Consider the following 8269-nt stretch of genomic DNA (forward strand, 5'->3'; position numbering starts at 1 on the left):
CTTCTTAACTTTCTTTTTCTTTCTGACTAGAGTTCCTGGGCTTCCATCAACACATGCCCTAATTGCTCTTGGTTCCACTGGGGTGCCTCTTTCCCTTATCAATTTACTTAACACCCCTTCCATATTTTCATCACAAAGACAATACAATACACTGAGACAAAACAAGACACAAACATACTGTATCAATCTTTTCCATTTTCTCGAAATGGCCATTTTTCCTCTCGCCCTATCTGCCTAGGGACAAGCAGATTTGCTCCCGTCCTATCTATGGACGGGCAGCTTTTTTTTCGTCACTTACCCCCGAGTGTCCCGGGGTTCCCCGTATTGGCCACCATCTGCCGCAGTCCGGCTGCAGCAAAATAACAGGGGGGTGACGAACAACTTGTGTGCATTGATACAGCAGGAGTGGGAGCCGTTTATTGCAGGACAGGAGCAGTATTTATACATTCCACACAGCTTATCTAGTTAGCATAAACTAGATACAGCAGTCAACCAATCAGGAGTCTCTACACTTAATGGCTTGCTTACTTCTCAAACCACTCCCTCTGGCATTTTGCCAGGCACCATCCAGACTTGTTTACAAACTCTAACATTCCCCTGGCAAAATGCCAGGTGTTATTTTGACTTGTTTACAGACTCTAACATATTACCCTCTCTCCCATCTTTTCTTTCTTTCCTTCCCCATCTCCTAACAAAATCATGCCTATGCAATGAAGACTTCATAAATACCTAAAAGAATAGGGTTCAGAAAGATTCCTGATAGAGGGACACATGAATATTCTTGGAAAGTGGTGCCCCTTCCCCCACCCCTCATCATATGATACATCTCTTCATCTATAAGATTCTCTGCAATAAACTGGCAAATGTAAATATGTGTTTCCCTGAGTTCGGTGAGCTGTTCTAGCAGATTTACTGGGCCCAACGAGGGAGCTGTGGAAGCCCTGGTTTACAGCTGCTTGGTCACAAAGCAAGGTGAAATAATCTGGGGCTTATCGTGAGCATGTGAAATTAGAAGGGCAGTCTTGGGGACTGAGCCTTCCATCTGTGGGACTTGACATTATCAACGGACAGCATCAGAACAGAAGTGGATTGAATGAGAGGATACCCAGGTGGTGTTTGCTGTTGCAGAATTGCTTGCTTGCTGGTGAAATCCACACATCTTTCAAGGTCACAGAGGTCTGCAGAGTGAGAAAAGAGGAAAGCATGATTCATTTTCTAAGCACAGCACTAAAACACAAAGCCCTAGGAAGCCATCATAGAAATGATCGGAGTAGACAGTCATGAAATAACAGTTGAAAGTTTTAACGCACCATGTTCAACAAAAGGTATTGAACATCTGGAGGGAAGCTCAGTAAGGATACAGAGGACTTGAACACCACCATAAACCAACATACCTGTCAGCTTTTTGTTGCTGTGACCAAAATACCCAACAAGAACAACTTAGAGGAGTAAAAGTTTATTTTGAGCTCACAGTTTCAGAGGTTCGGTCAATGGTCAGCTGACTCCACTGCTCTGAGTCCAAGATTAGGCAGAACATCATGGCAGAGGAAAGCTTCTCAGCTCATGACAGTTAGATGGAGAAAGAGAAAGAGAGAGGGGAGCCAGGGACAAAATATAATCTTCCTCCAGTCATACCCCACCTGCCTATAGTTATCACCCAGTAGTCCATCGAAGCTATTAATCCATTAAGTGGATTAATTCACTGATGAGATTACAGCTCTCATAATCTAACCATTTTACGTCTGAACATTTCTGCATCAACTGACACATTAGCTTTTCAGGCAATACCTCATATCCCAAACCATAACAAACTGACAGACATAAAGTATTATGTGCGACTGCTCAGAAAACACACTAAGTCCTAATTTGGAACAAATCAAAGAATTTTATTTTACCTATATTTTCCTGGCCAGAGACACATCTGCCATGCCCTTCTGATAGAAGCGCACCACAGGTTGTCTGTGGTCCCGATATTTAAGGAAGAAAACCACATTCTATGGAATCTGAGAATTGCAAGAGAGCAGGATACAAGGAACTAAAAAAGCAGTTAGCAGAGCAGGGTCAGACAACCACATCCTGGGTTCGAGCACAGTTGTGGTTGTACATCCTGGGTTCGAGTACATTTGCAGATGTATGAAGCATAGAAAAGCAATTTTTTAATACTTTTTAAAATAAACAGCTTATATAACAGTTTCACCTGGGAACCGTAAAGACGAAGTCATTATGGCTATACTCGCTATTTTATTAATCTATAGTTTTTTAATCTATAACTTATTACTTGTATTGATTAGTCCAGACCATGACCAAAGAACACTGCAGTCAGCAATATCAGAACACGCACTCTTCTAAGTACACATGGAACATTGTCAAGGATAAATAACGTGTTAGGTCATAAAACAAGTCTTAATGAAATTTTAAAAGATTAAAAGTATCTTCTTCAACCACAATGTAATGAATCTGGAAATCAATAACAAAAGAAAAACTGAAAAATTCGCTAATATATGGAAATTAAATACTATACCTTTAACCAACAGTTCAGAAACATCCCAAGGGAAACTCAAAAAATACTAAGAGATTAATAAAATGAAAAGACACTATGCCAAAACTTTTGGGATCTAGTGAAGGCAGAGTTCAGAGGGAAACTTATAGCTATAAATACCAACATTAGAAAAGTAGAAGCATTACAAATGAATAATCTAATTTTATATTTAAGAAAGTAGGAAAGAAAGAGAAAATTTTACCCAAAACTAGCAGAATAAAGGCAATTATAAAGATAAAAATGAATATAAATGAAATAGAGAATAAAAAACAATGAGAAGATGGGTTAACAGTGCACACATATAATCTCAGCTACTTGAGAGGCTGAGGCTGCCAGTTAAAGGTCAGCCTGGGCAACTTAGCAAGGCACTGTCTCAAAAATAAATTTTAAAAATAGGAATGTAGCTCAGTGGTAGAGTGTCCTGGGTTCAAGTCCTAGTACTAGCAAGAAAAGAGAGAGAGAGAGAGAGAGAGAGAGAGAGAGAGAGAGAGAGACGAAGGGAGGGAGGGAGGGAAAACAGAATCAAAACCAAAAGTTGATGTTTAAAAAGAAAAACAAATTGACAAACCTTGAGCTATACTAATAAAGGGGGGAAAAGAGAAGATACAAATACCTAAGTATGTGCTTAGGTATGTGCTTAACACGTAAAAGCACTAAAAGAAAAAGGTAGGGAAGGAAAGTTACTACCAACCTTATAGAAATAAAACAGATTTTAAGGTATTGTGCTCTGAACAATTGTTCATTAACAAACTAGATAATTTAGATGGAATGGACACATTTTTAAAAACACATGAACTTTGGGGCTGGGGATGTGGCTCAAGCGGTAGCGTGCTCGCCTGGTATGTGTGTGGCTCAGGTTCGATCCTCAGCACCACATACAAACAAAGATGTTGTGTCCGCTGAAAACCATAAAATAAATATTAAAAATTCTCTCTCTCTCTCTCTCTCTCTCTCTCTCTCTCTCTTAAAAAAAAAACACACACACACATGAACTACCAAAACTGACTTTAGGAGGAATAGAAAATCTGAATAGTCTATAACACAGAGATTGAATCAGTAATCAAACACCTTCCAACAAAGAGAATTCCATGACTTTCCCCGTGAATTCTTCCATACATTCAAAGAATAATTAATTCTAATATTTCTGAAACTCTTTCAGATAATCAAAGGGGAGGGAACACTTCCTAACTATTCCAAGAGGCCATCATTAAGCTAATACTGAAGCCAGACAAAAACACATCAAGCCAATATCTCTTGTGAATATAGAGGCAAAATTCTTCAACAAAGCATCAGCAAACTGAGTTCAGGAGAATATTAAAAGGCTTAAACTCACGAATAAGTAGGATTCATTCTACAACTATATGGGTGGCTCAACATGAAAATCAATTGATGTAATTCATCACATTAATAGAATGAAGGAAAAGCACTACATGATCCTCTCAATTGACACAATATAAACATTTAACACAACTCAACATCTTTAGAGAGAGAGTTTTTAATATTTATTTTTTAGTTTTCAGCGGACACAACATCTTTGTTTGTATGTGGTGCTGAGGATGGAACCAGGCCACACGGATGTCAGGTGAGCACGCTAAGGCTTGAGCCACATCCCCAGCCCTCAACGTGTTTTGATAATAAAATTCATGAAATTTTAACCACCTGCTTTGGCCATTTCTGTTCAACACAGTGCTTGAAGTTGCAGTTAGAGAAAATTGGCAACACAAAGGAAGTGGAAATAAAATTATCTGTTTGAAGATTACATAGTCTTGTGGATAGAAAACATAAAAATTGTTGAGCTGGGGCTGTAGCTCAGCAGTAGAGTGATGGGGGGCCCCCCCGCAAGCGCAGGGCCCAGGATTTCAACACCAATCCCACCAAAAAATAAAAATAAAAAGGAAAAAAGCTTACAATCCAAAAAGAGCTTTTAGAGGTAATAAATGAATTCTGCAAAGTTGCAGAATATAAAATCAATGCACAAAAATCAGTTATAGGATGGGCATATATCTCAGTGGTAGAGAGCTTGCTTAGCATGTTTGAAGCCCTGGGTTCATTTCCCAGCACTACTAAAATAAAATAAAATAACTTATTGTTGAAGTGATAATACCACTTACTATGTTTTGAATGTCCCCTTCCCAAAACATGTTGAAATTGTATTGTCGTTGTAACAGTATTGAAAGGTGGGACCGTTAAGAAGCGATTAGCCAGCCAGCAGGTAGCGTGGCCGAGCGGTCTAAGGCGCTGGATTAAGGCTCCAGTCTCTTCGGGGGCGTGGGTTCGAATCCCACCGCTGCCACAAGGTTTTTTGGGCTGGGGGTGTGGCTCAAGTGGTAGCGCGCTGGAATGCGTGCGGGCGGCCCGGGTTCCATCCTCAGCACCGCATACAAAGAAATAAATATTAAATATTAAAATTCTCTCTCTCGCTCTCCCTCTCTCCTTCTCTCACTCTCTCTTTAACAACAACAACAAAAAAAAGTGGGGCTGGGGATGTGGCTCAAGCGGTAGCGCGCTCGCCTGGCATGCGTGCGGCCTCGGTTCGCTCCTCAGCACCACATACAAACAAAGATGTTGTGTCCGCTGAAAACTAAAAAAAAAATAAATATTAAAAAATTAAAAAAAAAAAGTGATTAGCCATGAGGACCAGCCTCATGAGTGGATTAATGTCATTAATCTGGGTTTGTGTCCATTATAAAAGGGTAACAACCTCTTCTTTTTCTTCTCCCTCTTCCTCTCCCCTCCCCCTCCCCTCCCCTCCCCTCCCCCTCTCCCTCTCCCATCTAGCACACATGCATGCACACATACTTGCCCTTACCCTTCTACTTTCTGCCATGGAATGATGAAGAAATTGGGCTCTCACCAGATGCTGCCTTTACATCTTGGACTTTCCAGCCTCCAGAACCATAAATTAATAGATGTCTGTTCATTACAAACCATTGACTCTTTAGTATTCTGTTATAGGGCACAAAATGGACTAAGATATCATTCAAAGCAATCCACAGATTCAATACCTGTTAAATACTGTATTCTTTTTCTTTATTTATTTTTGGCAGCATAAAAAATTGCATCCTGATATTTGTATGGACATTTCATATATCTATAGATGTTTACAAATACATGTAGAAAGTCAAACTGATAACCAGACACTTTGATCCTCACCTTCAAATATAAATCTAAATCTCCTATAAAACCTCACTTTTTTTCCAGAAATATACGATAGCATTCTAAAATTTATCTGGAATATCAAGAGACTCTGAATAGCCATACCAATCTTGAAAAAGGTAAATAAAGATGGAGGAGTAATATTTCCCAATTTCAAAACTTACTACAAAGCTACAGTAATCAAAACAATGTGTTAATAACTAGCATAGGCATATAAATAGAATAGAATAGAATAGAGATCTCATAATAAACCCTTGCACTGTGGTGAATTGGTTTTCACAAGGACTGTTCATGGAGTTTTATGTGCTAAGGGATCTCTGCACTGAACAGATACAAAGTTGACCACAAGGTGGCAGCAGCACGCAAGAGCTACTTGGGTGGTGTTTTGACAGGATTGCCAGGAAAGAAAAGTCCTTCATAAGGAATTTAACTCAACATTGTAAAGGCTATATATGACAAATCCAAAGCAATCATCATACAGAACAGAGAAAAACTGAAAGATTTTCCTCTAAAATCAGGAACAAGACAAGGATGTTCATTTTCACCACTTATGTTCAATATAGTTCTTGAAACTGTATCCAGATCAATCAGGCAACAAAAGGAAAGTGAAGGGATATAAACTGGAAAAAGAAATACTCAAACTGTTTCTATTTGCTAACATAATCCTATATCTAGAAGATCCAAAAAAAATCCACTAGAAGACTTCTAGAGCTGATAAATGAATTTAGCAAAGTAATAGGACACAAAATCAACATTCATAAATCAATAGCTTTTCTGCACTCCAATTCAGTTGAGAAACAAATAAGAAAAACCTTCACAATAACCTTAAAAGAAAGGAAGAAAGAAAGAAAGGAAGGAAGGAAGAAAGACCTGGGAATTAATCTAACAAAGGACGTGAAAGAACTCAACAATCAGAACTACAGAACACTGAAGAAAGAAATTAGAGACGTCTTCAAAAGATGAAAAGACTTCCCATGTTCCTGAATGGACAGAATTAATATTGTCAAAATGATCATACTACTAAAAGCAATGTACACATTCAATGCAATACCTATCACAGTGTCAATGACATTAATTCACAGAACTAGAAAAATCAGTCCTTAAATTCATTTGGAAGAATGAGAGACTTAGAATAGCTAAAACAACTCTGAACAAGAAAAGTGATGCTTGAGGCATCACAATACCTGATCTCAAATAATACTTGGAAGCTAACCAGCAGATGCTAAAGAGAACCATCAAGTCTTCTTTCAAATGTAAAAAACCTTGAGGCTTACCTGTGGAAATACCTCCAGCCAACTCCTTTATCCCAAAGGTGAGAAATGGAAGGTGAGGGTGACCTGGATGGAAGTTATAGAAAGGAAGGTGGGGGTGACCCAGATGGAAAGGAAGACAATACTGTTTTACATACATGTTGCTACATGCTCTGCCCAGAACCATATGTAAGTTTCTAGGCTGGCAACACCAAAATGTTTTTTTTTTTTTCCTACTATCAGGACCCCTCATGCATGGTGGGAGTTCTCTCTTCTCCCTTAAATAAACCTGCCCTGTTTATTCTTCACTTCTGTGATTGTCCATGGATTTGATTCTTCAAAATTTGCAAGACAAGTACCTAGAAGGAAATTGAGGAAGCCAGGAATCTAGTCTCATCTCAAAACTCCAGTTTCAACACTACAGAGCTTCAGTAGCAAAAAATAGACATGGAGACCATGGAAGAGAAAAGAAGATACAGAGACAAACCCAAATATTTTCAGCCAACTGATTCTTGACAAAGGTGCCAAAAATGTATGTTGGAGAAAAGAAAACCTTTTAAACAAATGGTGCTTGGAACACTGGATATGTACATGTAGAAAAATGAAATTAGATCCTTTCACCCTCACAAAAGCCAAATCAAACAGATCAAAGACCTAGGAATTAGACCAGAAACCTTCCAACTGCTCAAAGAAAGCACTCATCATATAGAGGCGGACACCGACTTCCTCAACAAGACTCTTAAAGCTCAAGAAATAAAACTAAGAATCAATAAATGAGATGTCATCAAATCAAAAAAACTTCTGCACACCAAAGGAAACAACAGAGTAAAGAGAAAGCCTGTGGAATGGGAGAAAATCTTTGCCAACTACTCCTTCACAACATATAAAGAACTCAAAAAACTCAATACAAAACAAATAACCCAATCAATAAATGGGCAAAGGAATTAAACAAAAATATTTCTAAAGAAGAAATGCAAATGCCCAACAAATACATGAAAAAAATTTTCAACACCTCTAGCAATTAGAGAAATGAAATCAAAACTACCCTAAGATTTTATTTCACACCAGTCAGAATGGCAATTATCAAGAGCATGAATAGTAATAAATGTTGGTGAGGATGTAGGGAAAAGGTACACCCATATATTGCTGATGGGACTACAAATTAATATAGCTATTCTGGAAAGCAGTGTGGAGATTCCTCAAAAAGCTGGAAATGGAACCACCATATGACCCAGCTAGTTCATTCCTTGGTATTTATCCCAAAGAACTAAAATCAGTATACTATAGCAATACAGTCACTTTAATGTTTATAGCAACACAATTC

At 38.4% G+C, this 8269-nt stretch overlaps 1 non-coding gene across 1 annotated transcript; it reads left to right on the top strand.

Annotated features, from left to right (window-relative positions):
• Positions 1–4750: 4750 nt before the first annotated feature.
• Positions 4751–4832, top strand: Trnal-aag (transfer RNA leucine (anticodon AAG)). Its single transcript has one exon. It is a non-coding gene; the product is annotated as a tRNA-Leu (tRNA).
• The last annotated feature ends 3437 nt before the right edge of the window (positions 4833–8269 follow it).

Source organism: Marmota monax, unplaced genomic scaffold (assembly GCF_021218885.2).
Source record: "Marmota monax isolate L192 unplaced genomic scaffold, Marmota_monax_Labrador192_F-V1.1 WCK01_AAM20220418_F8-fsc00034, whole genome shotgun sequence".
NCBI lineage: Eukaryota > Metazoa > Chordata > Mammalia > Rodentia > Sciuridae > Marmota > Marmota monax.